We start from the raw sequence: 14,570 nt of genomic DNA on the forward strand, positions 1-14,570 counted from the left end.
CAACAAGCTGTCTCACAAAGCGAAGCCAGATCAATCACCAGCTCCAAACAAGAACAGGAAAATCAAGGCGAAAGAGGAACCAGAGATGTAAGACTGGCTGTAACTGAGAAATTCTGTTTTACGCTCTTGGAGCAACAAACAGACCATCGCATGGGAAGAGGAAGTGGGAGAGGAAAAAGCCAAGGAAGCGGAAGCAGAGAAGAGGAGGTGAGGGATACAGGAGGAGCGCAAGACTGGCAAACAAAAAGATCACTGCGCTCCAATACGAAGAGACAAAGCAAAAAATAGTGGACAATACCACAATCATTAATTTGAGTACTGTTAAGTTAACAGAAGAGGAAAAATCAGTATTGAAATTAGGGTTTTCTTACTGCGACGATAATGAACACAATTATCCCAATAGCAGAAGGGACTTACTTAAACCGCTTCACTCGTAAACTTAAATTGTCTAAAATGCATCTAAATCAACATGGTGTTAATCGACCATCTCAGGAATGAGCACCGGACTCCTCAAATGATCAAACTTTTTTGAATGTAAATGATGCACCTGCCTTGACAGATTTGATCTCAATGTTGAATGATGATAGTCTACTTGGGAGTGAGGAAGAACAAGTATCTACAATTTCAGGGATGGAAAGAGGGGATCATACCCCATTCCGACCAACATCTAGATTTTTACCCCAATCAATAAGGGATAACCTGGATTTTTTGGGGGAAAATGTAACCAAGGATTTAAAACGACTATACTCTCTGGTGAATCAAAAGAAAAAGAAAATGTATCCAAGGAAAGTGCTTTTCCACAAAACATTAAATAAACTGCAAAAAGAGGATGGAGTGCTGATCAAACCCTCAGACAAGGGGGAAATATTATGCTGTGGGGCAGGGAACAGGACAAGAAGGAAGCTCTCAGCCAATTAAACAATCATAATTGCAACAGCCGGATCAGTCTAAGGGAGTATGATAAAGTGAAGGAACAATTCTTTACGAGGTTGGATGTCTGGAAAGAGGAAGGTTTACTGAGCTGGGATGAGTTTAAATTCATCAAAAGGGAAAAACCAGCAATTCCAGTATTCTACATGCTCCCAAAAGAGTCTCACCAGTCCACCCGGGAGACCAATCATCTCGTCTTGTGGAAGTTTGTTTGAAAACGTATCGAGGTACATCAATTACTTTTTAAATCGAATTATAAGATCTTTATCCTCATATATTAAGTACTCCACAGACTTTCTGAAATATATTTTTGATGTACGATGGAATGAAGACACTGTGATACTGTTAACACTTGACATTTCGAACATATACACAAGCATAAGACATGTAGATGGTCTTAGAGCAACTGAACAGAACACCAGTATGATTTCCGAGACATAACAAAATAATGTTAGAATTATTGGAATGGTGCCGGACAAAAAATATTTTTCTTTTTGGTGACAATCTTTATCAACAGGAACAAGGGTCTGCGATGGGCACCTGTTTCGCCCCCAGTAATGCTAATTTACATCTTCGCTGGTGGGAGGAACAGGTACTCTGAGGCAGTCCTTTGGAACACTGGTCTGAACATGTGTTGTTATGGGTCCGTGTATTGATGACGTCTTTGTGCTCTGGCAGGGCACGGAGACAGATATTGAACTGTTCATCAAGGACCTCAACCAGAATTCCCTGAATCTAGAATTTGTGGGTCACTATAGTAGGACTACTATAGATTTTCCGGATATCCCGGTAAAACCAGTAGAAGGGAAACTGTAAACAACAGTGTTCAGCAAAGCTACTGCTGGGAATACAGTTCTCCATGTGGAAAGCGCTCACCCTGCCGCATTAATTAGGAGTATCCCCTTTGGGGAATACTATAGAGCAAGAAGAGCATGTAGTAACCAGGAGGAATACGATGCAATAGAGAAAGACATGATTTAGAAAAGGGGGTGGTGATGAACAGAGTGTCTGAGTTAAACAGACCACTCTTACCCAGTCCAAAGATCAGGGCTTGATCCATCACCGTTATTTATCTCACTGCCCCATCCCAGCTCAGAACCTGGCTATATGCAAATCAGTCTTTCCCTGGCCCAGTGCATCATGGGAACAGGGCAGACTAAACTACCAAGCCAATTCTTCACCAGAAAGGAGAGTATTCTGTTTAATTCAGAGACTCTGTCCCTCACCACCCCTTGTTGTAAATATAGAGAAAGACATGACACATAGATTCATCCAAAGGAGGTATTTGCCTGATGTTTTAAAGGGGGCATCAACCTAGGCGAGAAATCTAGAAAGACAAAAAATTCTGTTTGAACCATCTAGAATCAAACAAAGGGAAAAACATGAAGAAGAGGAGATAAACAAGACAATTCTAGATTCATAACATCATTCAATGTTAAACACAAACAAATCTGGTCCATTCTAAATAAACACTAGCATCTGATAAGAAATTACCCAGTGTTAGGCTCTAGATTAAAAATACACCCAGGCATCACATATAAAAGATCAAAATCTTTGAAAGATTTGATTGTCAGGAGTGAATTTCAAAAAAAGAAAGGGAGGTGCCCCCACGTGGCTACAACAGAAACCAGGTTTTAAAAAATGTTCAAAATGCAAAGCGTGCCAGCATGGCATGAACTGCACTGATTTTAGAATTTTTGTTAACAAAACCATTACTATTAGAAGTTTTCTGACCTGTAGATCTAGTTGTGCTATGTATTCATTACAGTGCTACTGTCCCAAAATATAAATAGGACGTACAACCTTACCTGTATATAAACTAATCCTGTAGCATAGGAGAGCAATTGTAAATCAAGATAGAACCTATCCAATTGCAAGACACTTTGAAACTCATCATCAAGCAACCATGTGAGCCTGCAGTAAACCTGCAGTATACCTGTGTAGCTGAAGTCCCCAGAAAAAGGAGAGGGGGGGACAGGAAAAAAGAACTCAGGAAATTAGAAGCGTATTTTATTTTAGAGTTCACCTGCATGGAACCACAAGCATTAAATGTAGATGAGTATCTTTATACTTACCTGTCTTTAGTTATATGAAAAAGATATGTAAAATGAGAACTTGCACACAAGTAAGACCATTAGTTCCATGTTTTTAATTATTTATGTTAGTTTCAAATTGTAGTGAATGTTTATACTCACTAAGGCATATACAACACAATGCATTGCTTTACTGGAAAGATATAAAGAATGTTTTCCTTTTTTGTGGTTAAACTATTAGCTACTATGCATTTGCACTTTCTAATAATCTTTGTACTGTATTGAAGTATGGAACGTTCAATGAGAAAAAGGCATATATTGTAGGATTGCCTGGTTTACATAAGCACTAGCACTTTAAATTCAAGGTGGTGTGATGATATTAATCACCAAGAAAATTATTTTCATCATTTTTAGTTTCTTATTATTATTAAGTGGGTGAATAATAGTTTTTTTATAAATATAAGAAAATGACTTTTTTAATAGGTCATGATATGTTATATTTATAAGGCACTTGCACTTTTTCGTGAAATAATTGGGAGTCCCAAATCATTGGTATGACTCGAAAGTAGGAATATTGCATAATTTGCACATTTGCACTTGCACTTTAACTTGCCAAGTTTTGCACCCAATGTAAAAAGGCACTTGCCAGAGTACAATGTTGAAATTGAGCTTCTATGAAACTGTTAATTGTTTGCATTTGCTCTTTAAACATATGATGTGCACTTTGATTGAATTTAAGATGTGATCATTTACAAGTGTTGGATACAAAAATGCAAGGAACGAAATTCCTGCAAATTATATAAAAAATCAATTTTTGTCGTTCACTGTTGGTTTTATAAATGCGCATAATTATTTTATTTGAATTCTGTGAATAAGGATTTCAAAAAAGTAATAGAGGTACTGACAAAACATGCTTCTTGGTAAAAAACAAACATGCTAAAAAATGGCTGCCAAATTACAAGGAGTAGAGCTTTGAATGTAGTGTGTTGAGTCCCTTGTCAATGTCGTTCACTACTGTTTGTGTATTTTATTGGCAAAAAAATGGCGCTCAGGCATCGTGAATAAGGCAACGTGAGTCTGAGATGTTTAACTTTGCCCTCATAAAATAGACTGAGTGTCAACATTTACCCTGGAGGGCCGGATGATTATTTTAAAGAAAAAGCGTAATCTTATAATGGATATAAATATAAATATATATATATATATATATATATATATATATATATATATATATATATATATATATATATATATATATATATATATATATATATATATATATATATATTACATATACATATATATATATATACATATATATATATATATATATATATATATATATATATATATATATATATATATATATATATATATATATATATATATATATATATATATATATATATACATATATATATATATATATATATATATATATATATATATATATATATACATATATATATATATATATATATAGAGCCCCCCACGACCCGGAAGTGTATACGGATTTGCTACGCGTCTCGGCTCGCTGGAAGTTCGCTGGTTTCCGTGAGGAATCATTTGGTTCGGAGGACCCGAGTTTTTCTTCGCTGGCAGCGTTCTAAGGTGAGCCGTTTGACGTTTGTTGCTACCGTTGGGACACACGTGGGTTTTACGAGGTTCAAGGAGATATTTGTTCATTTTTATCCAATACGTGGTGAACAATACACGTGGAAACATTTTTGATCTTGTACTAATCTCTACAAACTTTCCGCAATTAAGATGGCGATGGCAGCTGACATTTTCAGAGATAAAGAGCAAGCAGCAGATGCTCTTTTTTTTAAATTTACCGGCGGTCGCTACCCTTGGGGGGAAATCTAAGGAGAAAACCACTGAAGGCGACGATGTTAAGTCTAAATTGAAACAACTTGAAAAACTGCTCCGGACGGAGCTCACTAAGTGGTGGGAACAAAAAAGTCTTGAAAAATACAAGGAAGCTAAAAGGGTGCCTCGTGGCTTAAGAGTATTAATAGCACCATCATTTGAAAACCCCAATCCCCTCATGCTGAAGGAGTGGGCACAACATAACCTTGATGCATCCATGGGCATGGTATGCATCCTAATCAAATACGCCGAAATCGATAGAGTCGAACTAATGTCCCAGATTGAGAAGCTTAACCTCGAATTAAACGCCATGGAACAACAGGAGGTGATAATTAAAGGGCGGGAAGATATTAAAAAACGTCTTGATAAATATGAGGAGACCATCAAAACCCGCAAGGCATTTAAGTTCGCCAGAGACAAGGCCGACTATGAGAATGGGAGGATATTTACATTCTCAAGGAAATTCGAGTCAGCCAAAAGACAAGCATTAACTTCATCTGTGCCAGTGTCAGCAACAACATCTCAAACTCCCCAAAGCCAACAGGCGGGAGCCCCTGAAGGATCAGATACTGATATGAGTTCTATCTACAGCAGTGGGGGTTCCGATGAGGAAACTAACGAACAACAAGTTGGGGTTAGTAGCTTTACTCCATCTGAGGAATTGGTTTTTATGGTGGAAGATCGGCGAAACACCTTAAGGTCGAGAGGGACACAGCAAACAAGAGGAAGAGGCGAAACAAATCCCGTAAAGAGAGGAGGAAACGCCAACAATTACGGGAAAAAGAGAAGAGGAAGGGGGAATGCCCAAACGAAATCATAAGTAAAATTATGAAGCTACCCACCACATCATCTTTTGATGACAAAACTTCGTCTACTGAATTTTGGATTAACGATGATAAATATGAAAACAATGAAAAAATTGAAATAAATGAAAAAAATACAAAAGAAAAAAACACACAAGAAAAAGATAAAACCGCTATGAATGCAACTTATCATCCATATGACTCCGATGTAGAAAACACTGTGATTAATCTGACTGAACTTGACCTCAATGCAGCGGAAACTCAGCTTCTTTCATTGGGACTTTCCTTTTGCCCTAATAATGGATTTAAGTATGTGCAAGCGAGAATTGACACCTTTAAGTTTATAAGGAAACTAAAGCTTCTCAAATTTCACACTACCAACAAGAAAAGTGAAAAAGCCAATACCATTTTGAATGAATCTCAGAGTCATAAAAACTTTTCTATTGCTGATACCAAGGCTTTGAAGGTTGCTCATTCCCTTGCTAATGATGACAATGATGCCCATACCAACACACAGGATGTATTAAGTTCTATGGGAATCAGCAGTGGCAGTGCTGGTAATAGTCCGTTTTGTCCCAAATCTACTTTTGTCCCGGTGATGCCCAGGGATGCAATTGACATTTTTAGCGATCGGGTCGTTGAAGACCTAAAGGAACTAAACAAAACTGTGGCTAAAAGTAAAAAACGTAGAAGCTTTAGAGACAAACAATACTCTCTGCTGATGCGAAAAATCAAATCCAAAGGTGATATCATTGTCAATAAAGCTGACAAAGGTGGAAATATCGTTTTGTGGCCACGCACTATGTATCTACAGGAAGCTGAAAGACAATTAGAGTGACCGGCTTGCTATAGGAAGGCCTCATTCAATGAACTCAACAAAGTAAAACTACTTGTACATTCCAACTTGGCATCTTGGAAGAGGGAAGGACTGATCAGTAAGAAAGAATTTGATTTCCTCAAAAAGGATTTCCCTATCACTCCCACTCATTACTTATTACCCAAGATCCATAAAGGCACGATACCTGTACCGGGGCGACCTATTATTTCCGCTCAAAATGGACTTTTGGAACCCCTCTCAAAATATGTTGATTTCTATTTACACGATTATATGGAGGCCTTACCTAGCTACTTAAGAGACACTGGTGACTTCCTGATGAAATTGAAAGAAGTTGTGTGGAAACCTAACTATTTATTTCTAGTCATGGACATTACATCTCTGTATACCTCTATTAATCATGTTGATGGTTTGAATGCAATTGAATACTTTTTGTCTACAAGAGACATCAGGTATTTTGAACACAGCAAAATGCTTATCAGTATGATTGATTTGTGCCTTAAAAATAACTTTTTCCTTTTCAACAATGAGATCTTCCAGCAGATGCGTGGTGTTGCCATGGGTGCGTGCTTCTCCCCCAGCTACGCGTGTTTACAGGTAGGCTGGTGGGAGAGGCACGTCCTAGGTGGGATCCCGTTTGGAGGAAGATGAAACAGGCATTGTGAAAATGTGGCGCTTCATTGATGATGTTTTCATAATTTGGCAAGGTTGTAAATCATCAGCCGAAGAATTTGTTAGTAACATCAACAACAATTCTTTAAACCTAGAATTTTCTGCCAACATCAACAATGTTAGTGTTAACTTTTTAGATGTGGAGGTTTACATTAGAGACAATAAGATCATGACTAGAATGTACAGAAAGTCCACAGCTGGAAATTCTATTTTACATGCACAGAGTAACCACCCACATCATCTTATCAAAAGCATCCCTTATGGGGAGTTTTTAAGAATTAGACGCATATGTAACAACGAGATTGACCTCATGAATTGTCTCAATGGATCTTATAAGAGATTCTTACGTAGAGGCTATAATGTTAATTCCCTCACCAACTCTCTTAAAAGGGCTTTGTCTAATCAGACAGTGGTAATAGCAGAGCAACCCACCATTGAAACATCAGAGGAGGTTGCTGTTAAATCTGAGAAACCTACCATTCGTCTTATTACCACTTTTAATAATCAAGAAAAGAAGATCAAACAAATCATTAAGTCCAATTGGCCCATCTTGAAAACTGATACTGTCTTAGGCCCATTGTTGTATTAGATATGCCCAGCATCACTTTCCGTCGAGCACCCTCAATGAGGGAGGCTCTAGTAAGAACTAGTCCTGAGACCGTTATAAAACCCAACTGGTTTTCAAACAAAACAGGTTTTCGAAAATGCAGTTCGTGCAGGGCTTGCAAGTTCAGTGTTAATACCACCGAATTCGTTGAGGGCTTGACAGATGCTGTGATCAAAATCAATAACTTGTATACTTGTAAAACTGACCATGCGGTCTATGTTTTAAAGTGTACGTGCGAGTTGCAATACGTTGGCAGCACAAAGTTGCAAGTATACAACCGCATTTTACAGCATCTTCGTGCCATAGTAAATTCTGACCCCAACTACCCTGTGGCACGTCATTTCAAGTTGGTACACAATAATAACTTAAATGACTTACAATATTTTGTTATTGATGCAGTCCCTCCACACAAAAGAGGTGGAGACAGAGAAAAGAAACTAAGACAGTTGGAAAGCCAATACATTTTGAGGTTAAACAGCAAGATTCCGAATGGCCTCAACATGGGGGAAGATCTTAATAACTTTTTGTAAATATTTTATTCCATCATATGCATGACATTTTATATGGATTTTATACCTATTTATATGGCTTTAATCTATTATATTCATGTTGAGGATGGTTCAAGAATGAATGAATTGTTAATCTCTGTGATTTGATTATATTTAATGGATTTATACATACATTATTTATATTCTAGCTGTGCTGCTATGATTCTTACGGTTTGCCAGTTTTCTTGCTGCTTGAGGTCACTGGTCACTTTAATCTTTTACAGAAATGTTGCATTTTTCTGTATTTAAATGTCGATAATCTTTCCCCCTAACATATAAATGTACTGCCATATTTTGCACTTCTTTGCACTATGCACTTTCTTACACTCGTTTACATCTTGCTCCAGGTTTTTACCTGTATATACATTGCTCTCTCCCAAACTTTGGGATAATGTATTTTGCACTAATCTTATGCACTAATTCCTTATGTGGTTTCACCTTTTATTTACTGGTTTGATACTATGACCCCATGATATCAGTTCACATCGTTTAGTTATGATGCATAGTTTATACTGTAGTTGACTTTAATTGGGCACTTCCCCTTTATTTTTTCAATAGTTTATTTCAATTTAAATTGTATGTTCAATGTTTTGCATTTTACACGCAATTTTGTGTTTTAAACTGTATATTGGTTGACCATGGATGATTATGAAGGATATTTCTTCTATGTTGTTTGAATTATGGGAGAAGTCTCGTTATAACCAGTATATAACCACGTGAATCTCTGGGTTTGTCATGTGATCAAGTCCGGGTTTCCCGGACGAAACGCGTCATGTTGCCGTCCCCATCGATGGAATAAAGCACTTCATTCACCTTTAACTCCTCGTCTTGTGGTCTGTACCTGGTCTGTGTCCATGCGCTGTTACTGGCACCTCAGGATTGTGAATTCTTATATATATATATATATATATATATATATATATATATATATATATATATATATATACATTACCTACTGGCGGTTGCCAGTAGGTATATATAGTTAGGATTTTTTTGAATAGGGATTTCTGAAAATTCTATGTTGAATAACTTTGGCGTTGATGGACAGAATTGGCTGAAATTTTCAGGAAAATGGCACATTTTGTTTCTGAGCGTCCCCTGAACGTTTGGGGAGGTTTCGTCAAGCTGGGGCCGAGAAAAAAGGGGGGTCCTAAAGCATGTTTTTAACATTGAGTTTTCCATAGGGCGGTTGGACTCACTTTTAGCTCGAACGGCTGAATGGATTTCCACAAAACTTGTCAAAATTGTAGGGACTGGTAGCCCGATGTGCCTTTGCTATGTCTCAAGATATATGCTCCAGTGGTTTTTACGAAAATTAACTTTGAAAAATATATATTGGGCTACATTGGGCTATATATTTGTTAGAGCCCAAATATAGCCCAATGTAGCCCAATGTAGTCCAATGTAGCCCAAAGATGGCCACCAGAGACAAAAAAAAACAAATGTAGCCCAAATATCTGTGGTAAATAAATTTTACCTAGTCATTTTTCCGTATAATTATCAATACAAGACAGCTCATTAAAATGAGAGGCAGAGTCCGTGGAATCTGAGTCATACGGGCTTTAATAATAAAATCCTCGAGGATGGATATCATGTTCCATCACCACTAAGGTTCAGGAAGGGACATTCAACGTTTATTAGCATTACACATTATATATAGTAAAATGGTACAATTGAATCCAATACAGTAGGCGTAACAGGTGAGAAGAGAGAGATAAGAACACATGTGCGTAACAGGAGGCGTGTAAAAAGGCATACGCATGGGCGTGCACTGTACATGTCAGAGAAACGTCACAAGAAACGTCACATGTGGGTGGAGGCATAGAGAAAGTTGCAGGATCAGCAGAAACCTATGACCTGCATGCACGCGCAACTAAGCATGACGTGGAACTGGGGAGAACTGGGGGCTGTGACTTTAGCACTAGTGGAGGAGACTGGTGTCTGGAATGTCAGGGCAACCTGTGCCTATAGCATATCTGGTATCTTATGTTTAGAGGATGTAGTGTCTGAAGTAAAAGGTCTCTCGGGCAGAGGCCGTTCAATACTGAATGCTAGTGCGTGCATACGTGTCTAGGTGCAACGTGCGGAGCCAAGGGTCTACCATGGTAACGGGTTCAGTAAATCACTTGCAAGGAGGACAGGAAGGCCGGGCCCTTTGCTCTGTAGCCGGGATGATGTTTACCTATTCCACTAGACTGGAATGTGTTTTCGAGGAGGCTGAGCAGATAACTGTAGGCAAAACATGGATTTGGCAGGCAAGCAGGCCGAGCCGGGCACCGCTTCGCTGGCAGGAAGTAAGGCAGGGGTCAGGACGCATACAGCTTTCGGAGGCAGGAGAGATGAGGCTCGGGGGCCTCGTTTAAGGGCTTAGCTCGACTGGGCCAGGAAACATGGAGAAAAAACGTGTGCGAGATTCAAAAGTGCACCATGTAAAGACGTTGGCACCAAGTGCTTAGAAGCCTAATTAATTGGATTTCTTTGCATGACTGGATAGCTGACATGTTAAGGATGGACGCAAATGTATTTGCGTCTTTCTAGCATGTACGGAACAGAAGTTACACAACATACAAGGAACATGGGTGCATGGATAGGGTGCGAGTGGGGGACACATTAGCACCTGAAAATTTCTATTACCTCATTCCCTCCTTGGACCCTACTACACCCTTCAGGATATATCTATATTCATGAGACCATCTATCTGTTCGTAAAGCATCATTTGTTCATCTTTCTTTATACGGGAACGGGAACGTGTTCTTGGACGGGGAATACAAGCTGTGGCGCACAAGCCGCAAATCGCTGGCCCACATTGCAGACAGAGACAACAACTGAATACTATGACGAATATTACTCCAAGGAATGATAACAATTTCCATCCCCAGGCGGATATTACACTCCAGAGCCAACCGGACCAAGTCCAGGAGCCTGGATTCCGGTGTATCAGGTGAGCTATGGTATGGAGCCTCGCTATGGCTTTATACACGGATGGCGCGTTATTAGGAATAAACACGCAACAACTGGATCCGATGACTCTACAAGCCCCGCCCCTATCTGTCAGGATGACGTCAAGGACAAGGCGATTTTGAAGAACAACAAGTCTCATTGCAGACTGTTCCTCGGTCAGGTTACCTAAAGCAAAAGTAGTCTCGTTCACTACTGCTTCCAAAGTTCTGGTTAATCTTCGAATTATCTTACTATTCTGGACAGGACCTACAAACCAAAAATATCCTTTAATGTAATCTTTGTACTGATCCCATGATGATTCAGAATAATCGATAACAGGAGGAAGGTCTCTCTTATGTCTCACATGCACGAGGTTTGGATTTCTATGAAAATCAGGCGGGGCTAGGAACACGGGTGGCAGTAGGAACGCAATATAACACGTCCCATCCCAATCCAATGACAGACATACATAGGCTGTCTGACCACATATGAAATAAGAATGGCGGGAAGCTTTGAAAATAGACCTTCCTTTATCACTGAATTCGACAACAGTATTACAATCACTGTGTCCTAGATGTACTGAACCATTCTTTCTGACGCATAATTCACCTTTCACTGGTAAAACTGTAATAAACGGCAAGTCCGAATTAGTCTCAGACTGCACATTCAGGATCATGAGATTAAGTGTAAAATTACCTAATCCATACACTTCATTTTGTAGATCGGTTCCTGTCCTTTGGGGAAGACCTTCTTGGTCTGGGAAACATATTTTATTCATGACGGTATTCAGGTTCCCCCATATCCAATTGCCTTGGGAAACCTTAGACTTACTATCTAGGGAAGACATTAAAGTAAACCATGCACCACACGAACCATTATGTGTGAACGGATAAGGAAAGAGGGGCAGAGCTCCCTTGTATTTCTGATAGGGAGGGAGTCGGCCACATACCCAGCAATTGGTGGCATTGCTGGTCTGATGAGAATGGTGTAACATACGGATGAATGTATTGTTGCGCATGGCTAAACGATAGGATAATTCATGTGGAGGCAGGTCACTAAAAGTGTGCTCTACAGTATCGTTAGAGGAAGCATGTACAAGTGAATCAAGAGGAAAGAAAATGTGTAACATTAGACTAATGCATATAATCGTAAGACTCAGAAGAAACATTGAGATCAAGGCAATTATGCATCTGCTGTGCAAAACTTTACAGTACTTTTTTATTTTCTCGTCATGCCTATCTCTCTGACTACTTGGGTCTATTCTATACATGTCAGAAACCTGTTTAACCGCTTCACCCGAGGGGGACTTAAACAATTAAACGCTGTCTGACTTACTAGACCTTAACTTGGCACGATACTCCTCTTGGGGAGTTTTCTCTAGCAGGGGGAGTTTAGAGTCTGTCTCTAGGAGTGGGCAGTCCTTAATCGGAATGTCTGGACACAGTCCGTGAACTTTTTTTAATATGGCTCGAATGTAGCCATCCTTTTCTTCCTTCCAGCTTGACTGCAGTTCTCGTGGACATCAACACCAATTTGGGCTGCTTCCATCTGGGCTCCAGCGGACTTTTTCTATCGAAATTCCTCACGAAGACGAGATCACCAGGGCGGACTTCATGTGGTTTTACTTGGGTGTTGTCCGGAAAGGCAGCCGCGACCTGTGAACGACAAGATTGTAGTGCAGACATCAAGGAAGCCAAGTAATCTGTCAGCATAGTACTTTCAATATCGGTTATGCGTCTTGGCATAGGCGTACCCCACATGTTCGGGGGACGACCAAAAGTAATTTCATAAGGGGACAATCCTGTCCTAGAATGGGCTACCATTCGCATGTAAAAGAGTGCAACTGGCAGGGCAACTATCCAATCTACACCTTTATCGGCACATATTTTTGCTAGGCGTGTTTTCAGGGTCTGATTATGTCTCTCTACGAGACCTGCGGCTTCGGGATGTCGGACGCAGTGGAATTTCCATTGGTAACCTAACAGGAGTGATACCTGTTTCATAAGCTCGGACGAGAATGGCTGACCATTATCAGAATACACGACACGGGGCAAACCGTACCGCGGGAAAAACTCACGTACCAGCTGTTTGGCAGTGGTTGCAGCAGTGTAATCGGGGACTTGATATGCTTCTGTCCATCGGGAAAGAGCACATACGACTACGAGGACATACTTGAAACCTCGGCATCTGTCCATCTGGATATTATCCATCTGGAGGACTTCAAAAGGATGGTCAGGAGGATGAAATCCACCTTGTTCCACGGGAACACCTTTGCCTGGATTGAACTGACAACAGATCATGCAAGTACGCACTTTCTGTTTTGCTGCTGCTCGTAAATGTTTGTTGTACCAGAGGTTCTGTAAACTGTCTAACATGGCTTTCTCTCTTAAGTGTGCTGGACTATGTGCTGTATTAATAATGATTTGAACCATAGAGTCGGGGAGGAACCATGCGGCTCTACCCTTCGTCATCCATCCCTGATCTGTCTGGATCCCTCCTTGTTCAGTCCATTTCTTGATTTCGTCTGGGGTTGCATGTGTCTGTATGTCGAGTACTTCTAGTGTGGGATCCTTAACTGTCAGGCAACGTGTCAGTGTAGGTGCTTCAATCTTTGTCATATCAGTCGGTATGTCTGTCTGAGCTGTAAGTTTGGCTGTTCGATCTGCCAGGTCGTTACCCTGGGAAATATTGTCGGTGACTTTAGTATGTGCTTTGCACTTCATGATGGCTATGGCTGTAGGCAAGTGTATTGCTTCTAACAGGGCTTGAATGAGGGGACCATGCTGGATCTTGCTACCGTGAGAAGTTAAAAAACCTCTCTCTTCCCAAAGGACTCCGAAGTCGTGAACGACTCCGAATGCATACTGTGAATCTGTGTATATGTTTACTTTCTTGTTCTTGGCTAGTATACAGGCCTGGGTCAGAGCAATAAGCTCTGCAGCTTGAGCAGATAGTGTGTCTATACAAGGTAGCTGCTGCTGCGAGAGCGCTTGCGCGTTTTTGCAGTAAAACTGCTGTTTTAAAAACGTTCTATATTATTTCTGTTTGTTTTGGTTATTTTGACCCTTTTTAAAATTGCCCCTTACCTGCACCATAAATTGTGCCCCTTCACCGCCGTTTTGCCGGGTCTGGTCCTGGGGTGGGTGCCTGGTTCGTTTTTGGTGGACATCTTGGAGTGGGGTGAGTGGAGTGAGGCGTTTCCATCTGATAGCGCTTGAGTGCGCATGTGCCGCCTGGGAACACCTCTTTAGGGCGAGTCCCTCCTGCTTTCAGCCCCTGACAAGGTAGCTGCTGCTGCGAGAGCGCTTGCGCGTTTTTGCAGTAAAACTGCTG

This window comes from Lissotriton vulgaris, chromosome 7 (assembly GCF_964263255.1).
Source record: "Lissotriton vulgaris chromosome 7, aLisVul1.2, whole genome shotgun sequence".
Classification (NCBI taxonomy): domain Eukaryota; kingdom Metazoa; phylum Chordata; class Amphibia; order Caudata; family Salamandridae; genus Lissotriton; species Lissotriton vulgaris.